This window comes from Pinus tabuliformis, chromosome 4_1, assembly GCF_031772625.1.
Source record: "Pinus tabuliformis cultivar Carrire ecotype Pingquan chromosome 4_1, CPIR1, whole genome shotgun sequence".
NCBI classification, from domain to species: domain Eukaryota; kingdom Viridiplantae; phylum Streptophyta; class Pinopsida; order Pinales; family Pinaceae; genus Pinus; species Pinus tabuliformis.
Window position 1 is genome coordinate 878,599,875 of NC_142303.1, and position 14,869 is coordinate 878,614,743.

The following is a 14,869-nucleotide window of genomic DNA, read 5'->3' on the forward strand; positions in this document are numbered from 1 at the left end:
TACCACTACGTCAGGACTTAACCTACAACGGTTGCCGCATGTATTTAAAGTTTAATTCTATTATGGTTGGGGGTTAGGAGGGAGCCAACCCACAGGCTAGCCCCCTCCCATGTGAACACACCAAACTTCGGCGGTAACAGCTAATGGTTAATCCATCCAGTGGCTAGAAAACCATAATTGTTCATGGTTATGGAAACATGTGACCACACTATCGCATAAACCGGAGTCTGGAGGTTACCACAAACCGTGACATTCAATGTTGACATCTGTCCACTACTAACCGCTAGGCTAACGGTTATGCTAACTGCGCAGTATTAGCGCTAAGCATGATTAGTGCTTAATTAAATGTGCTTAACCACTAATTAAACTTGTAGTTAATTCGGCAGACTTTTGGCAGTCCCTCCTTTTTTAGCGATAACTCCAATTTTAATGGAGTTAACTGGAGTTCCTCCAGTTTTAGAGGACGTTTACTAGGGAAAAAAATTTTGACCATAACTGGATTAAAATTTGACCAAATTAAGATAAGGAAAAGGTGTTCCGAGCTAATTTGGGCATTCATAGCACATTAAAGTAGGTTTCAGGAGTTGTAGAGCTTTGTAAATAGTACTTTTTCCATTATTGAGATAATACAGAGGCCCAAGACATGGAAGCTGGACCAAGGAGATGTAGCCCAAGAGAGTGAACTCCTTCACCAAAATACTATGTTAAGTGTTCATTTTGATGGTTTGCTGTACATTTGATTGTTGTTGTTCAACACTTTACTTTTATGCTATTTTACTCATGAACTGAACATAAAACTTGATAAAATTTACCTATTTACATTCACAAACACCATAAGGGAACCTATGCACATGAAGCAATTGACAAGAATTTTTTTATAAATCTGAAGTTGAAATTAGCACAACAAAACTAACATTCAACAACATATCAAGTATGTTTCCTTACATCTTCCTAACCAGCTCAATAATTTTCCTGATGGGTATGTAAAACACCTACCAAGGTTTAATGGAGAAATTGGTTTGTCTATTGAAAATCATCTAGTTGACTTCTTAGATTTTGTTGATAATATGAACATTGAACATGAAGATGTATATATGAGATTATGTGCTCAATATCTAGAGGGAAATATTAGGATTTTGTTTAGACAACTGAGATATGATTCAATTCATTCTTGGAATGAATTAACTATCATATTCAAGAACCAATGTGGTGTTAAGAAGGATTCAATTTACTATCTTACAAAATTTGAAGAACTGAAAAGAAACCATGGTGAACTAGTGGAAGATTTCATAAAAAGATTCAATAAACTTTATCATAAGATGCCACCTGATTGTAAACCACTAATAGCAGCAACAAAAGTTTGATTTTATAAAGCATTTGATGATGAATTTGCAGTCATGCTTAGGGAAAGGACATCCCATACCCTACAAGACATGCAAACAAACACTATAGAAGTTGAGGCTAATAGGTCAACATCAGCTAATCTTAAAGCCAAGGCTGAAAAGGATGAAAGGAAAATGAAGATCAAGGAAGAAGGATCTTCCTCAAAAGCTAAAAATGATGATCAAAAGATAGATGAGATCACATCATTACTTAGAAACATTTCAAATAAAATCTCAAAAATAGAAAGTCAGCCTAGAACAATACAAAAAACTATTGCTAGACCTCAAACTCAATTTAGAAGAGCCCCCCAAACTCAAATTTTGTAGAGACCAAATACAGATCAACAGATCCAACCCCCATTGATGATTGATGACCAGCAACCAGAAGACATTGGCCCTTTAATTTTTGAAGATATAAATAATCTGGATCATTCATCTTTACAAAATGCTCTTGTTTCTCATCCTTTAATTCAGTCTTCTCAAGATCAAGAAAACTCTCAAAATTCAAAATATGAGGCATTTTTTGAGTTTTTAATTGCAAATTGAATAGGATATACGATCTAAGACCTAGGTCAAGGCCTGATATACCATCAAAATGTACCATTGTTAATGGACCTCAAATCAAATCCACCAAAACTCAAACAACAACCATTCAACCATTGAATCAAACAGCTGAAACAAATCTAATTAATGAAACTGTTTTAACCACTTTTAATGTTGAAAGAGAACTAGAAAGAGTTAAAATACCCATTCCCTTATCTGAATTTTCAAAGAATCGAGGGTATAAAAACCAAGTTTCTAAATGGATCCAGTCATCCAGTGTTGATGCTGAGGAGATGTGATAAGCCTTCAAGATGAAAAACCTTCAGTAGTCTTTGGTCCTATCTCAGACACGATTGATGAAAATGTACCACCCTTTTATGTGACTCTAATAATTCATGATTTCTTGTTATTTAAATGCATGTTAGATTCCGGGGATTCCCATAATCTGATGCCAAAGGTAATCATGGACCAGGTTCAACTAGAGGTCACTAGAACTTATCATGATCTTTACACTTTTGACTCAAAGAAAGTACCTTGTCTTGGACTTATAAAAGATCTGGTGGTTACTTTAGCTCAGATCCCTATTAAGAGTGTGGTTTTAGACATTGTAGTCACTAACATTCCTCCCAAATTTGGCATGTTATTATCAAGATATTGTTGTGCCAAACTAGGAGGAAGCCTTCAAATGGACATGTCTTATGCCATTATTCCTATATATGGGGGTGAGCATCTCAAATTATATAGAGAGGTAATATTCATGAATACTGTTTGGAAATCTGATCAAGCTAGGAATCATCCTATTTATGCAGTAGATCAAGACTTTGGATGTTTTGAATTATTAGCAAATAATTCACAGAACACTCAACTTACTATTGAGAACATTTTGACAAGCCTAAAACTATCAACACTCATATTTGGAAATCGTACTTTGATGGTTGTTGCTCAAAGTAAGGAGCAGGAGCTGGAATTGTATTAATTTCACCAAATAAAGTAAACATTACCCAATCATATAAGCTTGAATTCGATGTAACTAATAATTTAGTAGAGTATGAATCTTTCCTGCTAGGATTGGAATTAACAAGAAGTCTTAAGGTGCAAAATTTAAGTGTATTCATTGATTTGAACTTATTGTCAGACAAAGAATCTTTGTCAAACTAAGCAACCTAGACTTAGATCTTATAGAAATGAAATTTGGGATTCAATAGAAAAATTCTTTTCAACATTCAATATCACTTCTATTCCTAGAGATCAAAACATTTATGCAAATTCCCTAGTTGTTTATGCTAGTTCTTTTGAAGTTCCTAATCAAATGCTTGTCCAATATCAAATTCAAGTTAAATATAGACCATATATGCCTAACGATCTTAAACATTGGAAAATATTTGATGATGACGAGTAGTTAAAATCCTTTTTGCAGGTTATTGATGAGTTTTCAACCCTGCAATTTGAGGAAGAACGATTTGATAATCATGAAGTTTACAGCAAAAATCAAACACCACAAATTGACTAAAAAATTGCAGATCATATCATTATTCAATTATCTAACAATTTTATTCCAAAAGGGTTAGTCCCTCTTGAGAAGCTCTTTGATCATAATGATGTTCCCAAAAATCCATTATCAAATTCACCTCAGTAAAATATTGAAATTTGTAACATTGGAAGTTCTGAAGAAATAAAAAATGTTAAAATTTATGCATCCTTGTCATTGGAAACCAAAGACAAATATTTATCCCTCCTTAAAGCCTGCAAAGATGTTTTTGCCCAGTCTTATAATGAACTAAAGACATATGATACATCTCTCATTGAACATAAAATTCTATTAAAACTAGAGGCTAAACCTTTTAAGCAAAAATTGAGGAGAATTAATCATATCCTCCTTCCTGTTATTGAAAAAGAACTTAAAAATCTACTTGATGCTAAAATTATAGTTCCATTGTGATATTCTGATTGGGTAGCTAATTTAAATCCAGTGAGAAAAAAGAATGGTGAAATTAGACTATGTGTGGATTTTAGGAATTTGAATAAATCATCTTTGAAAGATAATTATCCATTACCCAAGATGGATCAATTACTTCAAAAAATTTCAGGAGCTAATAGAATTTCTATGTTAGATGGTTTTTCTGGATATAATCAGATTATGGTTAGTCTAGAGTATAGAGAAAATACTGAATTTACAATTCCTTGGGGCACATTCATGTATGCTCGGATGCCTTTTGGGCTAACTAATGCTAGAGCTACCTTTCAACGAGCTATGGACTTAGCATTTGTGGGTAAGACAAACAAATTTGTTGTAAATTATCTTGATGATTAACTATTTTTTCCAATTTTGACCAAAATCATTTAAAGCATTTGAGAAAGGTTTTTGACAAGTGTAGAAAGTTTGGGATTTCCCTTAATCCCAAAAGGTCTTTGTTTGCACTCCAAGAAGTAAAATTTCTTGGCCATATCATTTCTAAGGAGGAGTATTCATTGATCCTAAAATAGTTTCAACTAAACAACCACTTTCATTACCAAGGAACAAGAAGGAAATTCAGGCTTTCCTTGGGAAAATAATTTTTTTAAGAAAGTTTATTCCTAATTATGCTGAAATAGTTAAGGATATCACTAATATGCTAAGAAAGAATCATGAAGTTAAATGGATCATTTCTGCAAGGTATGCATTTGATCAGATTAAAAAGGCTATTGCAGAAGCTCCCATTTTAGCCAGCCATGATTACTCTGAACCATTTAGTAACTTGTCTTTTGCCTCTGAAACTACCTTAGCTATTGTTCTTTTGCAAAAGAATAAAGATGGAGATGACCAACATATTTCATGTTTTAGTAAAGTCATGAGAGATGTTGAGCTAAAGTATATGACGATATTGCACATGAAACGCATTCCTTTATAGTGTTCTTAATGTACATATCTCTTAGTAGTTTCATTTATGTATTGTGTTCATTCATTGAACTACTTCAAAGGTGAATAGCCAAATATTGTAGCATAAATCATAGCTCTTATGCATAGTAACCATATTGTTTTAGCAATCAAATAGCAAAAGCTAATCCTTATTGTGCTCCTTTAAAAGAAATAAGTCATGATTGGAACATAATGAACTAACTTTACTTTCCATTATGCTTTTTAATATTTTTGCGTATGCCACCATGCCATTATATGCTTTATGTTGCTTTCATGTATGTTTATTTCTTCTTCTATATCTATAGTTTTTTAGGGTCTATTTAGCTCGAAATTTTTTCCCTGTCACAGTGCTTTCCACTCCATGCAATCCGAACTTAAACAAGAACGCAACAACTTACAAATATAATCATGAACACAAAGATGCAGCAAAAAAACACTTCATTTCATTAATAGAAAAATATTGAACTATGCTTACAAACATAATGGAAATAAGATAATTCGGGTGATGATAGCTTATCTCTGAGAAGAGATGTGGCGGCTACATGCCTCTGAATTGTGGTACAATGAGGCTCAAGGGCCTATTTATTATTGGAAAACATGAGAAAATCCTAAACAAGTAAAAACCTAACCCTAGGAGATGTAACACCAAGAGTTTGTGGGCCCTGTTGGGGTTAGTTGGGCAGCCAACTTCCTGGGGTCGTAACTTTGTCATATTATCTCTTTTTGGTGCATATGATACTTTATTCGAAAGGTATCTCTGAGTACTATAGGTTTTTTTACAAGCCCTGCCTATGTTTATGGACCTATTGCGGACCCCAAAAAAATGTTGTTTAGGGGTCAAAACTACTCTTAATGTTTAGGACCCAAAAAACTGCTAAAAATAGTAAATGCTGAAATGAACAAGGAAACATATGAAACTGAATGGGGGTTCGAGGTGGAATAGGCAAGTGGCCACCAATATCCACCTGGATAATTCCTTCCCCTTCGGAAGTAATGTTCCCCATTGCGTGCAGAGCCTCCATGAGGTGAGGAAATTTATGTTGAACCTAGTCCTTGGTGAACCACTTGCCTTGCTGAAGGAGTTACCCTGCTTTGACAACTCGATATAGATTTATCCACTGTTGGTGAGTGTTATTGATCTATGTGTCCATGATCTTAACAGTTATGGCCTATTCCATGAAGTCTGGGTTGAGCTCTGTTGGTGTGAGTTGTTTTGCAATGTCATATGTGTCCAACAATGGTGGAAAGTATGGTCGACAGTGATCTACATTGAACACTGGGTGCAGACCAAGGAATGGTGGGATGTTGACCTTGAATGCATTATCACTGATAGCCTTGGTGATGGTGCATGGCCCATATCAAAGTGGGCTAAGCTTGCGATGGGGTCCAGCAAGGCGTTCCTTCTGCAAATGTAGGCAAACTTTGTCACCCACTTGGAACTTGTGCGACACTCGATGCTAATCATGGTGTTGCTTTTTCTTAGCATTGGCTCTGTCCAATATATCATGGACCTGCTAGTGGATGTGTTGAATGCACTCAATGAAGTTGTTAGCCCATTAGGCTTCGAACTGAATGTAAACTGAATCTACTTGAGTGGCTGCAAATGGTATGGCCACATCAATGGGGCATAATGGCTAAAATCCCAACCCTACCTGAAAGGGGTTGTGGCCTATTAAGCTGTGGAAAGCTTTGTTGTAGCTGTGTTGGACATAGGGGAGACTTTCATCCCACGTGCGTGGATTCTTCGAGTTGTACATGCACAGAATGTGTATGATCATCTTGTTGACAACCTCTGTTTGGCCATCAGTTTGGGGATGGAAAGCCATGGAATTAGTAAGTTTTGTATCAAGCATCACCCAGAGACTTGACCAAAATGCACTCAAGAATATTTTGTCCTGATCTGAGACAATGGATTGTGGGATCCTAAAGTGTACCCATACTCACTCAAAGAAGAGTTTAGTCGTGGCCTCTACTATGATACTTTTCTTGCAGGGCGCCATGATGGTCATCTTAGAGAATCTATCGACGACCATGAAAATGCAATCATTACAGTTCTTAGTAGAAGGAAGGCTCGAAATTTAATCCATGGAAATAGATTCCCAAGGTCACCTAGGAGTAGGTAGAGGAGTATACATGTATACAGCCTAACGGAGTTTTGGCTAATAAAAATACTTCTGCAATACCGCCACTATTTTCTCTACTCTGAAATGTCCAACAACCCAACTGTAGTGCACCTCCTAGATCATCTTGGCACACTTACTTGAAGGAACACAGATGTGTCCAAGGTGGCATAACAATGCATCCCGAAGGTGAAAATTTGGAACTTTCTTCCCTTCCAGGAGTGTATGGTATATGCTACTCAATTCTGGATTGCTCTTATAAAGATTTGGCCACCCCGATGTCTCATTCCCATAGGAGTCGAGCATAGTGATCAGTGCCATGACCGATGGTCGGCTGAGGCAATCAAAAACATTATTGGTGTTTCCCTTCTTATACTTAATGTTCAAATGGAACTGTTGCAAATAGGAGGACCATTTCTGATGGCGATTGTTCTGCAACATCCCTTGTGTCTATATGAACTATAGAGGTCGGTGATCTGTGTGGATAATCATTTCCTTCCCCAAGATGTAATGCTTCCATTGACGACAGGCCTACACAATGGAATACATTTCTTTGTCATAAGTTGGGCACTTTTAGACTGTGTTTGAAAGTGTCTCACAGTGGTAAGCCACTGGATGCCCATGCTAAGTAAGAACTGCAGCAATAACATAGTTGGAGGCATATGTCTCAAACTCAAATAGTTGTTGCAGGTCTGGTAATGTGGGCACTGGTGCAAAATGGAGGTGATTCTTCAAATCGGAGAATGCTTCTTGTTGAGTTTCCGACCAAAAAAACTTTTCTTTCGCTTCACCCTTAGTGACTTGACTTAAAGGCCAAGTGATATGAGAGAACCCCAACATGAACCTACAGTAGAAAATGGCAAGACCAAAATAGCTACGGAGCTTTGTTAGAGTGGTTGGGGTTGACCAATCCCAAATGACTTGTACCTTGGAAGCTGCATTTCTCCAAGTTAGCACCCAGCTTATGTTGGCACAAGGTTTGAAAGACCAGTCGAATATGGTGGAGGTGATCTTCCCAACTCTAGCTGAAGATCAAGATGTCATCTAAATACACCACCACGAATGCATTAGTGAAGGGTCACAAGATGTCATCCATCAGTCTCATCAAGGTTGAAGGGGCGTTCGTCAATCTGAACAACATGACCAACCATTCGAAAAGGCCCTCCTTTGATTTGAAGGCAATCTTCCACACATCGGAGGGTTCATCAATCTACAGGATTAGGTACCTATTCCGGACAACGATCTTGTACAGTGCCTGATAGTCAATACAAAGCCTCCAAGTCCATCCTTCTTTTGTACCAATATAATTGGGCGCCCACAAGGTGATGAGCTTGGCCTGATGTGCCCTTTCTGCAATAGTTCCTGAATGTGCCACTTGATCTCATCGTTCTTTAGGATAGAGCATCGATAAATCGGTCCATTGGGCGGCGGTGTGCCCGGGGTCAGATCGATGGAGTGCTTAACCTAATAGTGCAGAGGTACCCTTGTGGGTGAGGCGAAAATATCCCTGTACTCCTCCACGACCTTGTCCATCTGCTATTGTTGTGCATAGGAGCCCTGCTTGGAAGTTGTGGCCACAACCTTCTTCTTGTCGTGGGGGCAAATCATAAGGAAAAAAAAAATTCTGGCTTGGGAAATGATCTTACTTCATCGCTTTGCAATGATCAAAGAGATGGCAGTAGGCGGGGCTACCTCTAGTATCCTGTACCACTTATTAGCCAAAGTAATAATCACAAAGCAAGGTATAGACTCATATACAACATGTCTCTTCCACAAGTATAGTTGTCCTAACAATACATCACAAACTTCAAGAGGAGCAACGTCACACAATACCTCATCCGTGAAGGGCTTGATGTTGTAGGGAAGGCGGCACTGTTGGCTGACACGAAGATCTCGTCCTTGGTGAAGCCACCCGATGGTGTATGGTTATGGATGTGCTATAGTATTTAGGCCCAACTGCTTCACGACCTCTGCTGAAATGAGTTTCTTTTGTCTCCCGCAATTGACAATGAATTGCAGTGGAGAACTCTTCACCCATATGTGTGAGTGGAAGAGGCGTTCCCCCTCCTCTAGATCTCCATGCTCAATATTCTAGATCTTGGTGGTGCCCACGGTGGCAATGGGCTCTGCATCAATGATCCAGCTCCCTTTGTCAGTTCCCTTATCAGGTTCTAATTCAGATTCAGAACTTGCGTCTGATTCGGAAGCCTTCAGCTCGGGCACCAATGACTGCTTGGTCCGACACTCACTTGTATTTTGAGTGGAGCTCTTATGGAACTCACACCATTTTCTCGTGTCCTTCTTCATCTTCGGGGTGTTGTTCTTTGCTTGTGGCTTCGGTGGGCTGTCTTGGGTAGCGCCACCTTGGCTTGGTCCTCTGTTTTGTGGTTTGGGAGCACCTTTTCCTTGCTTTGGATTCATAGATCCAAAGTCTCACTTCTTGTATTTAAACTTCTACTCAATCTTAACAATGTACATATACATCGTGCCGAGTGAGGAAATGTCCAGGAAATCCATCTCATCCTGGATGTACTTGTGTAGACATCTGTGGTACTTAAGTACCAAATGTTGCTCAGTGTCATTGATACCCAGCTTCGTGTGAAGGGTATGGAAAGTATTTTTGAACTCTGGCACATATTAGTCCCTTCCCTACCGTAGCATAGCCCACTTTATGTATTTGTCTTTATAGATCCCAACATCTTAATATTGTTCCTTGATGGTGTCTCGAAAATAATTCCAAGCGGGTGCAGCTGAAAAAAATGAGGGTTCACTCTCGTCCTTTTGTTCACAGTAGGTTTCCCACCAATCCTTGACATGCGGGGCAGCTTTAAGAAGTGAAAAAGTAATATTTTCCTGATTGGAAAAGTCATGAATTGAAAAATATCCTTCGAATAGATTTAACCATTTATCTATGGCATCTGCATCTATCATGTCTTCGAATATGGGAATATCAAAGTTAACTTGTACCTTAAAACGAGTGGCGCCTCCAGAGTGGCTTATGGATGAAGATGCATCGCTTGTGGGTAGCCGTCAAAGGATATGGGCAAAGTTATCCATCATTGCGTCCCTGTGTCACTCGAGGAATTCCCCGAGAAACATTTTGAAAGCATCTCTTGCTCCCTTATCTTTCTTTTCTTCTGCCATGGGAGGTCGTCGGGTTTTGCAAGACTGATCTTGCAATGGTTCAACCAAATCAAGCCCTAACTCCTTATACCCTAACCTCATTGGGGACATGCAAAGAAAAACAGAGAAATAACAGACTGCTCTCATACCACTGATCTGAACTTAAATAGGAATGCAACAACTTACATATATAATCATAAACACAAAGATGTAGCATAAAAACACTCCATTTCACTAATAGAAAAATATTGAACTATGCTTACAAAGAGAATGAAAATAAGATAGCTCGGGCAATGGTAGCTTATCTCTGAGAAGAGATGTGGCAGCTACATGCCTTTGAATTGTGTTACAATGAGGCTAAAGGGCCTATTTATTATTGGAAAACATGATAAAACCCTAAACAACCAAAACCCTAACCCAAGAGATGTAACACCAAGAGTTTGTGGGACCGTTGGGGTTAGTTGGGCAAGCAACTTCCCGGCGTCGTAACTTGGTCATATTATCTCTGTTTGGTGCATATGATACCTTGTTGGAAAGGTCTCTCTAAGTACTACAGGTTTCGATGCAGGACTTTGCCTATGGCTAATGGCCTATCGCGAACCACAAAAAAAACACTATTTAGGGGGTTAGAACTGCTCTGGAAGTTCAAGACTCGAAACATTGCTAAAAATAGTAAATGTTGAAATGAACAAGGAAAAAAATGAAACTAGATGGGGGGTCTCGGTGGAATAGGCGGGTGGCCACCAATATCCACCTAGATCATCATGTTAACACTATAATGACTTATGCACTTGCTTCCATGTTTTACCTCCTCTTTCACATGCCCATGTTTTTGATAATATACCATATAATTCATGTGTAAGATATAGTCCCTTCACCTACATGAAATGACTTTTAATTTTTCTTTATGCTTTCTTGCACGTCCACAATATCTCTAGCTCAAAAGTCATACAAACTTTCAAAATGACTTCTCCTCTTCTTACATATTAGATTTTTCCCAAAACTCAAAATTAAACAAATTTATTTATTAAACATTTTAGAATTTTTTTTTTTTTAAATAATGGGTAATATATATATTAATAAAATTTGTATTGAAAGTTCAAAGGAAGATTTACATATAAAAAATATTCTAAAGAAGTGTGTATCATGATATAAAGCTTACTAATTCCACCTATTTTCATCTTCATAATTCATTATAAAGCTTGTACTATTTTCATACAATTGTGCATGTAAACTAATACAAAATTTACCAAAAAGATTATATGAGAATTTCTTGTAACTGTGAAATCATGTGGAATGTGCCTCTACAACATCATGAGCCTTTTTTAACCTACTCATTCATTACAAAAGAGATCAGCTTAACAAAACACAGATGGCAATAAATTATGTTGTTTGTACTTGAAGGCAAAGAGGCATATAACAAACTTGTAGAGCGCTGAATCTTCACATGCCCTTTACCATTTTCTCTGGGGAATATATCCAAGCTCAGATTTCCTTTTAGCTCTAGTAAACATTCTTCAACATTAGTGAAACCCCACTTTAATTCCTTTATTTCTAACTCACGGTGACTAAGGGAACTACCGGTGGCTTGTAGCTCCCCATAGTCCATGAGTATTTGAAGCTCACATGCAAAGATGTGGAAGACAAGGAGAAGAGCAACCAAAAATATAGATTGAGAGGAAAAATCTAGCCTAAGACATTTCCAAAGGGTAGAAACAATTGTTGAAGGACAAGGAAGCTTGCCTACGACATGTTAGAATGAAGTACTTTCATAATTATTCACACAATTATCACACTAGTAAAGTGTGGAAGATGATAAAGGGATAATAATCTTGAGCAAAGCCAAATATGAACATCATATGTCAAGGTGGTGGTATTATAAGCTCTATTAATGCTACTTGTTAAGTGATGATTGTAGTAGGTATTTCATGGATCCATTGTGACCTTACACTCATCTTGAAATCTTAATTAAGGGATGTTACACATATGTTGGCATTGATGTCAACTGCAATGTCATTGATGTCAAAGTCCACCAACATGGGAAATTGTTGAATGTGAGTTGGCATTGTGAATAGCATGTTGTCAAAGTTACAGTTTGAATAAAATAACTTTGAAGAAATGTTTTCTCTAGCTACCTAGTTCAAATGATAATGAAAGTTATATGGTAATAGCCTATTCTGATACCTTTCCAATGGTATATGACACTTCTCCTAACACCATAGGAATCAAGAGGAAAATGAAGTTGAAGTGAAGAAGTTAAAGCAAGGTTCCACCTGGTCAGAGTTCCATCTTATAGCTAAGTTCAGGCCATTCAAGGATGTGTTGAGGACTCTAGGCTCTTTTCCACAAATCACATTGGGTTAATAGTTAAATATCAAATACATCTGGATAAGTTGTTTGCATTTGGGCATTTGAGCCTCTAGGAGTGCAACAGGGAAACAGTTAAGAAAACATTTGGATTTACAATTCCCTACCTTAACCAACAAGTGGACCATAGCTAACATGTAAGTATAAGTGGGATGGCAGGTGGCTGAGGATGTCAAAGTGGTAGTTGGGGGTGATGACACATAACACTCATTTTCTACACTTTTAGGTGCCCAATTGGACAAGTGGCAGATGATGCGTGGTAGGTACTTGGACACGTGGTAGTAGCAAAGAATGACATGTGGCATTGTGGTGACTTGAAAAATGACATGGTAGTGACATGGCAAGAGAACCATGTGGAAAGTTTTGATTGGTTCTCAAAGTTTTGATGTGGCAACTCCTAAAGCCTTGGGATTCACACTAAGGATCTGTTTGGCAAAGTTTTTCCTTTTTATTTCAAATTTTCCTAAAGCAAACCCTTACCATCATCTAGGGTTATGCTGAGTAATTTGGGCATCTGGTGGCCCTGTGTAAGCAATGCTTGCTGCTAACAATAATACCCAAATCCAAATTCAACTGGGAAGGCAGATTGGTCAATTTTCTATGGTCATGGTCTAGTGTAGAAGTCATTGAAATGTATTTGGCCTTTGGTTCATCTAGGCCTCAAGCAAGTGTGTCACTTAAGGAAGTCCCAAATTCCTAGGTATCATGAGATCATACTTTAAGATTGTGGTCCTGTCAAGTGATCCCTACACTCAGTCATATGGGATAACATTGAAGTCCCTAGAGCTAGAGTTAAAAGCAATCCTGGTAAATGGAAATCTGAATATCCATTAATCCATTGCATGTAAGTGGACCTAGATTTAGATTTTTCAGAATGCATATTTAACTAGGATCATATTGTGTGGTTTTGTGAAACTAAATTTAAGCCCTCGAGGAGCCAAGGATCCATTAGTTTATGCCTTATATGGGTCCTTTAGACCAAATTTCTAGCCGAGAAGCAAAATGAACATTCCAAGTTTTCTGGATCATCCTCCATGGTTTATCAACCCTACTAGGATTCCTTTATCCCAATGTAATATATATAAGCTAGAGAAGTTTAGAAGTTGTGTGAATTTTGGTCGATTGGTACTATAGTAGTTTTGTTGTGTGAAGTGTGAAATAAGTATGGGAAATGAAGTCTATGGAAGATGTGTGAAGTTATTCAATTTGGGTGCAATTAATACTATGATGTTTGAGTTTTTTTTACAGAACAATCATTTGTGCAATTGATGTGTTTATGCTATGCTAAGAGTGAGAAGGAACATGGAAGATAAATGAAGCTTTGAGTGATCAAGAATGGAAGAAGTGTGATAATGAAGTCTATATGACCAAGGAAGGGTTTGGGGACGAGGTCTAAACATATAGACTGATATTCTATGCAGAATTGAAAGATATAGAAGAGGGAGTGACAAATAAAACATGGGAGCAACATACAAGAATTGTGATAATACAGAGCTGAAGACATTAAAAGAAGGATCCAATAAAGCATTTAAAGTTGGTGTCTACATTTCTCAAGGATTGGTGTCTCCTTCTAGTTGGTGTCAATAAAACATTTCAAGGAGTTGGTGCCTACAACATCACTCAATAATAATAATAATAAAAGTTATATATATATATATATATATATATATATATATATATATATATATATAGATATATATATATATAAGTGTTTTGATTGGTTAAGATCGGTCATTGTACTTATTCACCCCCTCACCCTTTCAGTGTAATCACATTTCCAATGAGGAGAAACATAAAATGAGTTGTTAATCAATAAACATCCTTTTTGTCTTAGCTCAACTACATGGTTAACTTGTAGATTTACCAAACAATTGGCTTCCTTTCTTACATAGAACCATTCCACTTTACAATTAATGCTTATTGAGAATATTATCTTTTCCATAATTGTTTTAGGTCGAAAATCCTTGACTTTTGATCCTTGGATCATGTGTCTTATAATAAGTAGTCTCTAATAATTATTGGGAAGAAAAAGAGAATGACTATTTCCTACATAGACTTCATTGAAGTTACATGATAACTTTCCAAATTTGCATATGTAATTGCATTTTAGAGTTCTTTCCACATACTTACCTCACTTAAAATTATTTTAATATGTATGGAACATCTTATTTTATATTGTATAGCTTCAATTAACATTTACTATGTTATTATTTCAGCATCTATTTGTAGAATAAACATGTTCAAACATGAAGGAATCCTATGTTTGTACCATCGCTCTTTTATATAACTTTAATACTGAAAAGTGGCAAATAAGTTAGAAATGTCAGTGAACAAGATAAGAGAGAACATGATAGTGTAAGAGCTAGTGTCGTTGCACAGTCTCCTAATAAGTCATAATGCCTCTTCAGTATAACTTAGGTTAGATGAGATATGGGTTA